This window comes from Myotis nattereri (genome assembly GCF_964212035.1).
Source record: "Myotis nattereri genome assembly, chromosome: 7".
In the NCBI taxonomy this organism is placed as follows: domain Eukaryota; kingdom Metazoa; phylum Chordata; class Mammalia; order Chiroptera; family Vespertilionidae; genus Myotis; species Myotis nattereri.
In genome coordinates this window covers 30,625,615-30,641,340 of record NC_138082.1, presented here as the reverse complement: position 1 = coordinate 30,641,340, position 15,726 = coordinate 30,625,615, and the positions used below count along the sequence as shown (strand labels likewise).

At 42.3% G+C, this 15,726-nt stretch overlaps 1 protein-coding gene across 1 annotated transcript in view; it reads right to left on the bottom strand.

The window, feature by feature from the left end:
* CAB39 (calcium binding protein 39) overlaps positions 1-14,726 on the bottom strand; it is a 78,104-nt gene extending 63,378 nt beyond the window's left edge. The window contains exon 1 of the mRNA XM_081096399.1: positions 14,341-14,726. The gene's annotated coding sequence lies outside the window, so the exon portion shown is untranslated. The remainder of the gene's footprint in view (positions 1-14,340) is intronic.
* Positions 14,727-15,726: the final 1,000 nt, after the last annotated feature.

Here is a 15,726-nt window from a genome sequence, read left to right as displayed (position 1 = left end):
TCAAGTGCTCAACTGAAGACAATTTTGAAAAGCAACCAGTTCTCCACTTGCATCTTTCTTTTTAAGATTTTTTTAAAAATTGATTTTTTAGAGAGAGAGGGGAAGGGGGTATATTAATTTGTTGTTCCACTTATTAATGTGCTCTTTGGTTGATTCTTGTATGTGTCCTGAATGGGATCAAACCAGCATCCTTGGCATATCTAATGATACTCTACCCAACTGAGCTACCCAGTCAGGGCCTATATCCTTAGATCTTTCAAAGTTGTCTGCAACATACACAGTGCAGCCGTGGGCAAACTATGGCCCGCGGGCCGGATCCGGCCCATTTGAAATGAATAAAACTAAAAAAAAAAAAGAGACCGTACCCTTTTATGTAATGATGTTTACTTTGAATTTATATTAGTTCACACAAACACTCCATCCATGCTTTTGTTCCGGCCCTCCGGTCCAGTTTAAGAACCCATTGTGGCCCTCGAGTCAAAAAGTTTGCCCACCCCTGCTTTAGACCCAGTGTCTTTTCTGGTCACTCCCTTCTAGATGTACTCCTATGACTTGTTTCTCCTCCCTATTTCTTATTTCTTCCTCCTCCCAATAATAAAAGCCTCTGTAAAAGATAGTTTGCCCTTTCCAAACACCTACAGGCAATAATTTAACTTGGGAAATTTTCCAAGTTACTTGTATAGAATATCCTATACTAAGCACACTCATTCCTCTGTTTTCCTTTTACTGCATTTAATTTTTAAAATGGGGAAACTTTCGAGGAGCATTTCAGATCTTGTTCCCCAGCCTATGTTGTCAGTTTGGCTCAAATAAACTCATGCACATTAAAAAGGGGGGGGGGGGGGCTCTCATAAGATAAAAAAGAAAAAGCTAACGTTCTCCATCTTCACCCCTCTTCTATAAGTTTTTAGCTTCTGTGAGGAAGGAATGCACTCTCCTATTGTCTAACCTTCTTCCCATTAATTCACTATGGGGTCTTCAGGAACAAGAGCAAGACTAGCTCTTGAGTAAATAAATGGGTTATAATCAATCTTAAAGAACAGGGATGCATGATTTTTTTCACATATAAAACTAGGAAGTACTTACTTCGCTGTGTGCACATACAGGAAAATGTTACTAGTTCTAGTTCCTTCTTGCCTACTTGAGAAGGCAAGGCATAGGAATGTGGGTGACTGCGACTAATGTTGCCATATACAGCTTAGGAAAAGTCTCTTACATAGCTATATTCTAATACAATGAATTTAAGTAAAATTACCTTATAAAAATATCAAAATGACTTTTAAAATCCTAGATATTTCAACTTAAATTATACAATTTAACATTTTTCAGATCTCAAATATGAATGAAACTATGAATCCTTACAGATATCCATATCCTGTCTACACCCTTATCCAAGACATTTAACAGAAACCTATGAGGAAAGAAAATAGTAATGGATGGTAGCTTCCAGTAACCAAAACTTTAAGGCCTTCCTTCTGGGATTTGTCCAGTAATCATCATCAAGTCCAGTCTCTATAAGTTTATAGATTTCACCCTTCCCCTTCTTTGAAAAACAGTACATTAGTTTCTTTAATCTTCCTACACAGCTCCCTCTCTTCATACCTCCTCAAAGACCAATGATAGTAACTCAGTTCTCTGATTCCTAGAAATCATACATTCTGACCAGAAGACTGGACCTCATCTGTTTCTATAACAGAAATTTCCTATGTTCCAGGATGATTCTATATCAGGGGTGGGCAAACTTTTTGACTCGAGGGCCACAATGGGTTCTTAAACTGGACCGGAGGGCCGGAACAAAAGCATGGATGGAGTGTTTGTGTGAACTAATATAAACTCAAAGTAAACATCATTACATAAAAGGGTACGGTCTTTTTTTTTTTTAGTTTTATTCATTTCAAGCGGGCCGGATTCGGCCCGCGGGCCGTAGTTTGCCCCCGGCTGTTCTATATTCTAGTACCATGTGGGAGAGGCAACAGAGTATGGTGGGTTACAAGTGTACACTCTGGGACCAAGGTTTTATTTATTTATTATTATTTTTTTACTTTTTAAAAATATATTTTATTCATTTTTTACAGAGAGGAAGGGAGAGGGATAGAGAGTTAGAAACATCATGGAGAGAAACATCGATCAGCCGCCTCCTGCACGCCCCCTACTGGGGATGTGCCCACAATCAAGGTACATGCCCTTAACCGGAATCGAACCTGGGACCCTTCAGTCCGCAGGCCGATGCTCTATCCACTGAGCCAAACCGGTTAGGGTTGGGACCAAGGTTTTAAATCTCAGGCCCCTTTGTAGGTGTATGACTTCAGACCAAGTATTTGGCTTCTTTTTTTCCATTTACTCACTTGAAAATATGGGGGTGAAAACAGGGTTACTATAGGATTAAATGAGGTAAATATATAGGGAGGTCTTAAACTTTATACCAGCAGGTAACCTATATGTACTATGTGAGCAACTCCAAAGGTGGGAAAAAGTAGGTTAATAATAACAATAATAATAATAATAAAATAATCCTATATAATAAAAGCCAAATATGCAAATTGTCCCCTCATTGGGAGTTTGACCAGGAATTTGACTGGGGGGCAGGGCTGGTCAGTCAACTGCCTGTGGCCCCTCCCCCCACCAGCCCAGCCCTCACCTGTGCACAAATTTGTTCACCGGGACTCTAGTCCTATAAAATAAAAGGCTAATATGCAAATAGACCAAACAACAGAATAACTGAACAACTGGTTGCAGTGATGTGCGCTGACCACCAGGGGATGTGCGCGGAACATGGCGGGCATTGCCCGCGGTGGGATGGTGGAGCAGGTGAGCAGGGGCACCAGACCAAGGCGAGGTGCCAGTTGCTGTCATTGGGGTGAGCCTCTGGTGGTTACTGAAAATTCTTTGCTTCTACATGCTGTGGTCCTACCCAGCGCTTGCATCTGCTGCCAGCCCTGATGGTCCCTGAGGGCTTCTCCACCTTCCCCTGCTCTCGAGGGGCTATCGAGGCAGCAGCCGCTGCTCATACCCGCTGCTAGTGCTGGTCCCAATAGCTCCACGCTGTCAGTGAATGCGAGTGGGGCCGGCGCTGTCAGCACATGGGAGCAGGGCTGCCAGCAGACAAGGGACTAGGGCCGTGGCAGGAGGGGACAGGCAGGGGCACGGGGGATGGGCTGAGACCTGCCCCTGTGCCCACTGCAGCCTCGCGGCCCACAGTTCCTTTCAAGGTGCACTAGTTTGTGCACTGGGCTCCTAGTTAATAAATAATAATACAAGAATAAACTCTGTGTTTCACAATCAACTTTTGCCCCTGTATTTATCCCTGTATTTACCCCTGTATTTATCCTTTTTACTTCATTCCTTTTGTTTACACAAGTAGAGAATCTTTATGCTACTTTCATACTGAATTGGCATGCCTCAGTGATGCTGACTGGAACATCTCATTTCAGCAACTTCAGGACATAATGAGGACAAATGGGCAATAAAAGAAGCAAATAGAAAAACATTTAACCAAGGCTAAACAATACAAAATACATCAGTAGGTGACATAAGTGTATGAGGTAGCCAATTATGTTCAGGACAACAGGGAACAGTCTACAAACTGGATTTGGCTCCCACCATTGTTAATTTCCTCTGTCTCTTTTCTACAAAATTAAACCAATAGAAATGTAAGATACTGACAGTGTGGGAATTAAAAAACTGCAGAAATAGGGATAAAACATGGAATAGCAATTTTTACCTTGTTCTAAATCAGTGGCTTTCAACCTTGGCTGCACATTAGAATCACTTGGGAATCTTTTTAAAATCCTGATTTCTGGGCCTCATCCTCCGGAAATTCTGTTTCTTTATTACTAATGTTGTGGCCCCATCCCATAACAAAGAAACAGAATTTCTGGAGGATGAGGCCCAGAAATCAGGATTTTAAAAAGATTCCCAGGTGATTCTAATGTGCAGCCAAGGTTGAGACCCATTGTTCTAAACTATAAGCATGCTAATTTAATTACTGGTGTAGATACGTACGTATTAGTATTTAAATACATGCTATGACAATTCTTCTAAATTTAAGGTGCTGTTAAAAAAAAAAGAATAAATTACATACAAGAATACAGCATAAAGCTCAGCAACTAAGATCACAACCAATGATACATCCAGCTACATATCAGAGTCCAAGTTCACTTGAAGGCTGCTTCAACACTTTCAAAGTCTTAAAATACTTTTGAAAGTGTGTGTATGTTGCAGCACAAAGAGCTCTAGGGCTTCAGTCATCAGAAAAGCTAAAATGTATTGGGCACTTAGCATATCAGACACATTGTGCAAAGCATTTTTTACTGAAGCCTCACAACTACTTTATGCATAGGCTCTACTCAACGCAAAACTGGCTTTTCACAACGGGCCAAGAAAACACAACCAGAAACAATATCCAGGAATTCTAAGGTTAGAGTTTTCCTCTTATCTTTAGGCTGAGCTTTAGTTTTCTCACTCACTATAGTAAGGTCTAGGTATTGTTTCATGAAACTTCTTTTCCAGTTTGGACAGTGTGCTAATGTATATGCTGGGTCACTGAGCAAAATGTAATTTCTTAGTGTGGGTTGAAATTAAAAAAATAAAATAAAGGATTGAAAAGCCACTCATTTAAGATGTTCATTCTAAACTGAAAATAAATTATTCCAACCTTAGTTGGATTCCAGACCTGATAGAAGTAATCATTCTAATCACAAAGTAAATTACTTGAACCCTGGCCGGGTACTCAATGGTTAGAGCATCATCCCAATATGCCAAGGTTGCAGGTTTTATCCCTGGTCAGGGCACATACAAGAAGCAACCAATGAATGCATAAATAAGTGAAACCACAAATCAATGTTTCTCTTTCTCTCTCACCTTACCTCTCTCTTCCTCAAATCAACATATCTTTTAAAAAGATTTTTTTTAAAAGGTGCTTTGAATTACATATTAGTAAGTATGTAAATAAGGGGGTTTCCAAATTGTTTTGCAACAGAACCTTCCTTCAAGATGTTTTGAGTGTGTTTTCTAGAGGAGGGGGTATTCTTGTGACCAAATAATCTTGGCAAATTGGGAAATACTGTACACAATATTTCCTTCCTAGACAGTCACAATGCACATTAAAAACCCTGGCACGCTTTCTCTCAAGTATGCCCACACCTTCCCCCACTTCTTTCCTTAGGCACGTATCCTTTGCTTTCTTTCTAAGCTCCCAGAGACCTTCTTTTGCCTCTGTAACTTGTTTTGTGAGTTCATGCAGCCCAGCTGGCTCACTTTTTCAGTCTCTGTGACTTTCTCTCTTAAAGGCTAAATAAACTTTTTACACTGTGAAAAATGAATAAATAAATAAATACCCTGACAAGCTCTACAGAAAAATTACACAACTACCTCAAATTTTAAATCTGATTAACTGCTTTTAACTCAGTGTTTTCCTAAACAGATATTTCATTCTGTAACCTCTCCCACCAACAGCTCCTAATCTCTCATAAGACTAGTATTCTGCAAAACACAATGTGGAAAACAGTGCTTTATGTAAACTTATTAGGGAAAGGGTCTTTATAAGCTACAGCTATTACAGCAAATAAGCACAAATATAGCAGAGATAAATAAAATTAACAGAAAACTGTAATTTGGTTAAGTAATCTCTACTGAGCAGTTTTATCAGAACATACAGAGTTGTATCATTTAGTAAATATGTACAGAAACAATGTATTATACTCTGAAAACATGAAATGGAAGAAGACTAGAGAAAAGATATGAAGAAAGGTAAGAAACCTGCAATTCAAATAAATTATAATCTACTATACAAAATTTACATACATAGGAAGCCTACTGAGATGAAACTTAGAGGAAAAACTTGTAACTCACACTGTAACAAAGGCTGAACAGAGGAAAAAACCACACTGTAAACAGAGAGACTAAATATCTGCAAAGATCATGTTAGTGACCTGAGTTTCTGTCTCCCTGCTGGGGAATCCACAAGTAAATGAACTGGCTGATAACATGCCATCAAAGAAGGGAACAGTTGTTTACCTAGACTAGGAGCCCTTTGGGACAGGCATATAGGACAGAACCCAGCTTAATGGGCAATAAAAACTGCTTGTGGAACAAATTAATCCATAATATATGTTTGAGGAGTTGTGAATGCTCAGGGGTGGTGAACATCACCATCATCTCTTATCACTGATAGAACCCTGGGCTAGAAACAATCCTATGATCAAGGTTAGCATACCACCTTTATGTAGATAGAAGCTTAGTAACAATTATAGCCATGCATACTATCTTATGCATGTTTTTCACATCCTCAAATTCAATTCTACCTTTCTGGTCCTTTCTTTTCCATTTCCATTGCCTTGGTTAAAGTTTTTCCTTTCCTCAAAACAAAGAACTCACAGAACTTCATAGCTTATGGTACTTAAAAGTTGACAGTAAAACTTGATGTGAGGCTTGAGGATTTTGTTAATCGTTAACTTACTAAAAGCTTGTACTTTACAACTATGTAACATTTAGCTGTTAACCATTTATTCATAAGTATGAAAGTAAAAAAATTTAAAGATACACTTTTTGGTATTACATTCCTTGAAGCAGAGGACTACCCTACTGTGGTACATAACACCAGGCACCTGACCAACCAGGAGAAAAAAATGTTCAAGTATGGTTATGTGCCAGAAAGTTCTCATAAAGAAACTGATTTCAAGACCACAGACAAAAAGGAACAGTACTTAGTACAGGAAAGAAAGGCAGTCAGAAAGCCTACACATAGGATCACTGAAAATAAGAGCAAGAGACTTGAAGGGTTTTCAATCTGGTTCCCCTAGCACAGCGGTTCTCAACCTGTGGGTTGTGACCCCTTTGGGGGTCGAACCACCCTTTCACAGGGGTCGCCTAAGACCATCGGAAAACACATATATAATTACATATTGTTTAGTGATTAATCACTATGCTTTAATTATGTTCAACTTGTAACAATGAAAATACATCCTGCATATCAGATATTTACTTTACGATTCATAACAGTAGCAAAATTACAGTTATGAAGTAGCAACGAAAATAATCTTATGGTTGGGGGTCACCACAACATGAGGAACTGTATTAAAGGGTCGCGGCATTAGGAAGGTTGAGAACCACTGCCCTAGTAGAATAACGGGATGGCTGATGATGCCCAGAAAGGTGGAGTGACTTGCCCAGAGTGACATGATTAGTCACTGAGTCAGGACCCAGGCCAGATCTTACAATTCCCAGGCTTCTGCATTTCCCTCTGTAGCTCAAGGCCTCCCATCTTCTCTACAAGACTCACATGGAAAATAAACACTACTGAACTAACTAAAACTATAAACCACTAGTCAAATTATAACTCTATACAACTAGAGCACTTAGAATAAACCATCTTATTTTGTATTATGACATGTGGTTACTGACTAGAAACCTATTAAAATCATCATTAGGCTGTATTTACAAACCTTCACTCTAAAGTACTAAATAAAAAATTATCAACAATTGAAATAAGCCAGTCAATGAAGGAAAAATACCACATGATCTCACTCATTCATGGACAATAGAGACCATTATAAACTTTTGAACAATAATAGATACAGAGGCAGAGCTGCCTCAAACAGATTGTCAAACTGCAGCGGGAAGGCCGGGGAGGGTTGGGGGGCAGGAGGTAGGGGGGTAAGAAATCAACCTAAGGACTTGTATGCATGCATATAAGCATATCCAATGGACATAAGACACTGGGGGATAGGGGAGGCTGGGGGACTGTCTAGGGCGGGGGGACAAAATGGACACATATGTAATACCCTTTGTAATACTTTAAGCAATAAATTAAAAAAAAAATTATCAACAAAAAACCAAGAACATATGGAGGAAAATAAAACACGTTTTGGAGCGAGGCAAATCTGGGTTCAAATCCTAGTTCAACTGTTGCCATGTCTGTGTGACCCTGAACAAGTCCTCAGTTTCATTTCCCATCTATAATGATCCTGGGAGACAAGACTACCTACCTCAGGTTTGCCCTAAAATTAATGGTACTGAAATGGTAATTTTCTCCCTCAATCTATTTTTGTCCATCTCCCTTGACTATTTCAACTTTTAACTTCATACAACCACCCCTACACCACTTTCCAGCTACAATCATAATAATAGATGTTAGGATATTCAACACCTTAAAACAAGATTTATGAAGCAAAGAACATTTAGGATGTGAATATAATCTTTGTAAATGTTAGTGAAAAAACTGAAAGAAGACATTACTGCAGAAAGTATAAAGCGATTTCTTTCAAGCCAACTGGATAAAGAATGAGGAGAAGCAGGCTTCCCTAGTTCAGTGCTGTGGCTAAGAAGCCGCATGACCCTAAGCAAGTGAGTCCACGTCACAGCAGGCACCCGTCCGGCTCAAGGACACACAGAGTTACAGCGGGCCTCGGTGTTTTCAGCTACAGAAAGGACCATTCTGACTAGAGGCTTCCTCAAGTTCTCACGCTTCTTCCATCTGAACAGTGTAGCATCAGCACCATCACAGAACTTGTCCATTTGGTATGTGCCTGGCCCTGCTATAAGCACATCAGATGTAGGAACTCATTTAAGCCCCCTATAATCTTTGCAGGTATGTGAAGGAACGTGCCTAAAGTGACAGAGCCCAAAGCAGGTTGAGGGTTCAACCATCTAGGGCCGTGGTCGGCAAACTGTGGCTCACGAGCCACATGCGGCTCTTTGGCCCCTTGATGGTGGCTCTTCCTAAGCCTTAGGAGTACCTACCTATATAGTTTAAGTTTAAAAAATGTGGCTCTCAAAAGAAATTTCAATCGTTGTACTGTTGATATTTGGCTCTGTTGACTAATGAATTTGTCGACCACTGATCTAGGGGGTCTGGCTGCATCTGTGCTTTTTAACCACTGAGTCTCAGAATTCTGTAAATTGCAGAGTAAGCCTTCACTAGAGACATGTAAACAAAAATCTGTTCATGCTATTCCTTCCTTGTGCCTGAATGCAGCTGATACATAATCTGTAGAGGTAAAGAACAGTGACTAACGTGTTAATAGCACTCTGTAAAAGAGCAAGCTACAATTCATCAACCAGGAGAAAAAGTTATTAAGTAGCCACTTAATTAAGATAAAGCTAAAAAATGTATATGTTGCTTCTCCAATGAACATTTTATCAAAAGAATCAAAGTGTTGTGATGTTTTGGCATTATTATTTTCTTGGTCATCAACAAGTTATCTGCTGGATAATGCTCCCAAGGAATAACTACCATAAAACCAGTCAGCCACTAACCTTTGGTTAACTAGATTTCCTCATCTTTGTAACTATGCATATGAAAATGAATGTATGCATATAAACAGGCAAACACAAACACAATCTCAAGTTAGACACTATCTATTAAGGATTATGCAAACTGGTATGTGCTAGACACTGCCAACATAAATGGCTAAGGGAGGATTTACCTCTTTCCTTTGGGGCCACGTCACACCTGACTGACCTCTTACAATTCTCTGCATATCATTCCTCCCTCCTCTGCCAGCTTACCACCACAGTTACTAACAAACCACAATTCTGCCTTCATCACACCTCTTCTATCTCTAGAGAAAGTTAAAAGCACAGTGGGGCCAGGAAGCTCAGTGAGGTAGAAGTAACACTGGAGGACGATGCACACATATGCACACTCTAAAACAAAATGCTGATGGCAACAAGCTGTTAACCTTAATTTCATCATCATTATATGTCACTCAGTCCTTCAATAACTTGTTTCACAAACTTGGAAGGCCTGAGAAACAAACAGAACATTTATTTACTAGAGGCCTGGTGCACGAATTCGTGTACAGGTGGGGTCCAGCCAGCCTGCCCGGATCAGGGCCAATCGGGACGGGCAGGCCTGGGGGAGGGGACGCGGGAGGTTTGCCGGCTAGCACCGCCCCTGATCAGGGTGGGGGGATCTGATTGGAGGCGGGGCTGGTGGAAGCAGGGGCCATGGGCAGTTGATCGGACGGGCCTGACCCCTGATCAAACTCCTGGTTGAACTCCTGGTCAAGGGGACAATTTGCATATTAGCCTTTTATTACATAGGATTTCCTCCCAGACTGGTCTACTTTACAAATGCTGGTGGTAGAGATATTTGCCTCACTTACCCACCCCATACTATATGGACTGATAAAGATAATGATTAGGGTCCAGTTGGAAAGGCATTAGAGTGGTGAGACACTCAAAGAGCTCTCATACAGCTCAATTCCTTCTTAAATTCGAGATGGATCCAATACCAATCTTCTCTCCAATAAAAGCCAAAATATAGACTGATGACTAAATTATTATGCAATTTTTAGGCTACTTGGCTTGATATGCATCCACACAAACACAAGATCTTTACACCTCAATAATTGAACAACAAAACAAGTGACAAGTAATCCAAGCTAGAGGGTCAGATATCTGACCGTTTTTCCCACAATTTCATCACATACCAAAATTTTACCAACATTTTGCCATTATCCATACTAATCCATCTATGACACTCCTATTTCTATAACACAAGACAACATTCATAAAATCAAACTCCTAATTAAAAGGAGCCATGGAAAAGAGAAAAATAGATTTAAAAAATAAAAACACCACCAGAAATGTAACCAGATCACATTACCTGAAATGAAATTCTACCCTATATTGAGTTTTATTTTTGTGTGCTGTGGATGTCAGGTAGGGGACAATTTGGATTTGAATCTATATTTTTATGGCAGATGGTGAACCTGAATGATCAGTGATTAACTCCTCTTGGGAAAAAAGCTCTTGGGGAAGCAGGGCGTAATAACAGAAATATATAACCTACAAAAGATGATCAAAAGAAAAGACTTTAGTTAATATTCAAAAGTAATAAAGGATGCCTGTGGCATACACGTTGGCAATATACAAATAAAGATTCAAATAAAACCAAATTATAAAACTAAACCCCATTTTTAAGCTGGACTTTCTCAGCTATTCTTTTATATTGACTTTATGAAAATGTATACAATCTAGCTCAGCAGCTCACTTTTTATGTCATTAGAAACAGAAACAGAGACCTCATTAATACATTTTAGAATGAAAAGCACATGGGGAAAAATTGGTTTAAACAAGAACCTGCAGTCTGAAATGATAATGAACTAAAGTGAAGTGCCTGAAATAAAACAAGAAGTCCTTTTTGTTACAGCAGCAAATTATTTCATGACAAATTCTATATTTACTATAGAAATGCCAACAGAAAACTAAATGCATTTAGCCTGAACCTTTGTAATGTCACGATCAAAAGTAGTTAGCCTTGCCCTGACCAATTTGGCTCAGTGGATAGAGGGTCGGCCTGAGGACTGGAGGGTCCCGGGTTCGATTCTAGTCAAGGGCATGTAATGTACCTTGGTTGCGGGCACATCCCCAGTAGAGGGTGTGCAGGAGACAGCTGATTGATGTTTCTCTCTCATCGATGTTTCTAACTCTCTATCCCTCTCCCTTCCTCTCTGTAAAAAATCAATAAAATATATTAAAAAAAAAAAAAGTAGTTAGCCTATATCAGTGGTTCTCAACCTTCTGGCTCTTTAAATACAGTTCCTCATATTGTGACCCAACCATAAAATGATTTTCATTGCTACTTCATAACTTTAATGCTGCTACTGTTATGAATCGTAATGTAAATATCTGACATGCAGGATGGTCTTAGGTGACCCCTGTGAAAGGGTCATTGGACCGCCAAAGGGGTTGCAACCCACAGGCTGAGAACCGCTGGCCTATATGGATGGCCCTATAAAGACTACTTGTGAGGGTGGGGTGTAGAAATGGGAGGCGCACTACATTGTGTGGGAGATATCTATATATATAAGAGGCTAATATGCAAAGTGTCCCCTCGGGAGTTCAACAGGGAGACCGGCAGTGCGATCACTGGCTATGAGGTGCACTGACCACCAGGGGGTGGCATGGAATGAAGGAAGCCCCAATCAGCCCTGATTGCCAGCCAGGCCTAGGGACCCTACCAGTGCATGAATTTCATGTGCTGGGCCTCTAGTTAGCTATAAAGTAATCTTTTTATAATGCCTTTTTAAAAAGTACATCCTCTCATATAGCAGAAATGTGTGATCTTTTCCATACCTGATGACAAGATGTGTCTTAAGTAATATTTATTCAACAAGCAATAGGATCTAAATTATACAGAGAAGTTAATAAATATACTTCAAACAAGAAACTTTGAGAAAAAATTCTGTCCACAATAGCAGTTATTAAATAAAATGCATGACTACTGCATTTTATCTGACATAAATAATGCAACTGTGTCAGAAAGAAAATAATACATTTAAGAAGACTTCTCGGGGTAAGAGATCAACCGAAGGACTTGTATGCATACATACAAGCATAACCAATGGACATAAGACACTGGGGGGTAGGAGAGGCCGGGGGATTGTTAAGGGCGGGGGAAAAAGGAGACATGTAATACCCTTTGTAATACTTTAAGCAATAAAACAATTAAAAAAAGAAGACTTCTCTTACTTGGGTAAACATATTTTTATATGAAGATATTTAATGGCAAAAAAAGCTTAAAAGTGTTACATATATGCAGTTTATTTCATTATGTAAAGAAAAAATAATCATAAAAGACTTATGCAAAAAAATGTTAACAGTAACCAAATCTAAGTGATAAGATTATATAAATTTTTTAAAATTTCCAGTATTTCCTGCATTTAACAACTTTTTTTTAATTGAAAAAAGTTGACGTTGACTTGTCAAACAAGCAAACAACAAATACCTGCTTACACAACTAACATAGGTTCTAAACTGTTTCCATAGATTCTAGACTTTAAATACAGCTAATTACTTGCTAGTAACGTTTTTTAAATATACGAAATAAAGCTAGAGAATTTTGTTTCTGGCTCTCCTATAAAGATTTTCAGAACTAAAAATAAATAAATTTTACCTTTCTATAAAAAAGGTTCCATGTCCAACTTTCTATCCCAGAATATTAGCAACAATTTCATTTTTAAAATAATCAATTTAGATTGCTTTGCACAAATGTCATCTCAAAGAAGTTATGTTCAGGTCAGTAATTCCAAAGTGCAGACACCTAATACACAATGCAAGAAGTTTTGATGCATTTTAGTGAACTGCACCAACAGAAACACCTTGGGTGGAGATGAGTTTATTTTAAACACATCTTTCCATGACTTCTTAAGTGCCTGATATCTCTAATGAAGCTTTTTGCAAAAGGTACTTAGCTTAGACTGGACGTGGACTTACTTAAATATCTGGGAAGCTGTCAGAATCGATCTCAAACTGCATTATATTCAAGTCACAGAATGCCAACTCTTTACTGGGCCTCCTCCTCCCCTTTCTTTCACAAGAGCGCCTGTAATACCCCCTAACTTACACTTCCGGGCTCATGAGTCACTGAGAAATGAGCTCTAAATTTCCTGCAGAATGCCACTCAAACAGCTCCTCTCCAGCATTCAAGGTTCAGGCCCCCAAATCCCTCTTTAGCACACCCCCACTTCCCACCAAGGCCCTGGGCACCCAAATGAATTACCCACTATTTCCACACAATGCCTTTTTACCTTTGCCCTCCAGCTTTGCGGTTCCTCTCTACACGCTGTCTATTCTGCAACCCTCATTCCCAAATCCCATTAGGCCTCGAAGACACCCCTAGGCACAGCCTCGCCCAGGAAGCCTTCCAGATTTCTGCGAGGCGGAAGCGACGGACGGGTCCCGTCTTCCCCGGGCGCCTTTCTAGCACCTTGCAGGTCTTTCATCAGACTTTGATCGCCGCCTTCCGGGTATCGGATTATCTGTGTCCGGCTCTTATCACCCACACCAGGGCGTAAGCTCCTCGCGGGAGGAGACCGCGGGCCCGGGTTCACCTTTGAATCCCTCCGGAGCGGACGACCAGAGCGCCCGCACGCAGTCAGCGCCCGGGCGGGTTCAACCGAACTCGGGAACGCTCCGGCCGCACAATTCCTCACCAGAAGTCAGTTAGGCATTTTCCCGAAAGGAACGGCACGGCGATACTATCTGCCTCCGGGGAGCAGAAAGTTTACCGGGGGCCCATGTTTGATGGGAGTGACAGCTGGCCCGGACCGCACTTCCCCGCCCTCCGGACTCCGGCCGGGACGTCCCCGCGCCGCCGCCTGCCCGGCCAGAGACCCGCGGAAGGGCGGCGGGAGAGCCCGGGTGCCCAGACCCCGCCGCAGGCCCCTGGGCGCGGCGTCGGCGAGAGCAGGAGGGGAAGGCTCCGCGAGAGGCCGGGCCGCGGCGGCCCGAGAAAATGGAGGCAGCCCCGGGGCCGGTGACGGGCCGGGCAGGGCAGGCGGAAGCCGAGCCGGCGTCCGCGCCGCAAGCAGGGCAGGGCCCATGGTCACTCACGGGGTTGGGCCGGGCGGCTCCCTCTCAGCCTCCGCGTCGTCGCCGTCCCCGTCCTCGGCCGCCGCCGCCGCCTCGGGCTGCTCGCTCGGTCCCCGCGGCACGGCTCGGTCGCTCGGCCCCTCCGTTGTCTTCCGCCTGCTCCTGCTCCCAATGACGGGCTCCCGCGGCGGCGGCGGCGGCGGCTGCGCGGGCAGATGGCGGCCCTGGGGCTCCCGCGGCGGCCGCCTCACTGATGTGCTCGATCGCCTGGGCTGAGGCTGCTGCTGCTGCAGAGCCGGCGGCGCCTTTGCCTTCGCCCGGCTCCCGGAGACTCGGTCTCTCCCAGGCCGCGCCGCTCCCCGTTCCCGGACAGAGCCCGGCTTTGACGTGCGCACTGCGCAGCCGCCAAGGGCGCGACGTCGGGCGGCGCCGCAACGCCCCCTTCGGCCTCCGACGCCCCCTGGCGACCGGGCGGACTCGGCGCCGGAGTCCCTGGCCAGGTTGAGTTGGGAGGGGACGCAGACAAATGCAGAAGCTGAGAATGGAGACTTCCTCTTCTTTCATCTGCCGCTTAAATGTTGGTGCTCAGCCCCTTTTCTGTGTAAGCACGGTTCCTGGAGGAATCTCACGCTCACTTTCCACAACTACTTCCTCAACTCTTAACAAAGCTTTATTTCTGCTAAAGACCAAGAGCCGACTTTGTGTAAATTGAAACTGTCATCCTTGTGAGGGACAGGTAACTCATTTTAGCGTCCTCTGAGAGAGAGTGTGTGTGGACAGTGATAGAATGATCCAGATTAATAGGATTCAACAGCCTGGATTTAAACCCCAGCTCCAGCATTAGTCTCCATGGGTTATTTCCTGTCCCTATGTCTGGGTTTTTCACACACTCGTATAAGCATACAGGAACATAGGCTTATGAGGATGAAGGAGAAAAGGCATTGCAAAGCCCAGACAGCGGAGTCTGGAACATAGAAATGTTGTACATGTTTACTTTTGTTTCTTTCTGTTGCCTTTTTTTTTTTTTTGTAGTTGGACAGGGGTTTTGTGCATCTACTATGTGACTGACACTGTTCCAGGTGGTGGGGCAGTAAACAAAGCATTCCCTGCTCCTGAGACAAACAATAAACAGCACATATATGACATTGGATGGTTTTCAGTGCTATGGAGAAAAGCAACACAGGCCAGGGAGGGAAAGAGTACAGAGTATTATTATTTATAGCTCTCCTGTACAGGTAGCTGCCACATGAATAAAGAGCATGTTATGCCCTATGTGCATGGAAAGGCAGAGGGAACAGCAAGGACCAAGGCCCTGAGGTGGGATGCCATGGACCCCAGCAAGGTGAAACCCCTGAGGGGGGGAAGAAAGCAGAGATGAGCAGAGAACAGGAACCATATAGGCTGAAA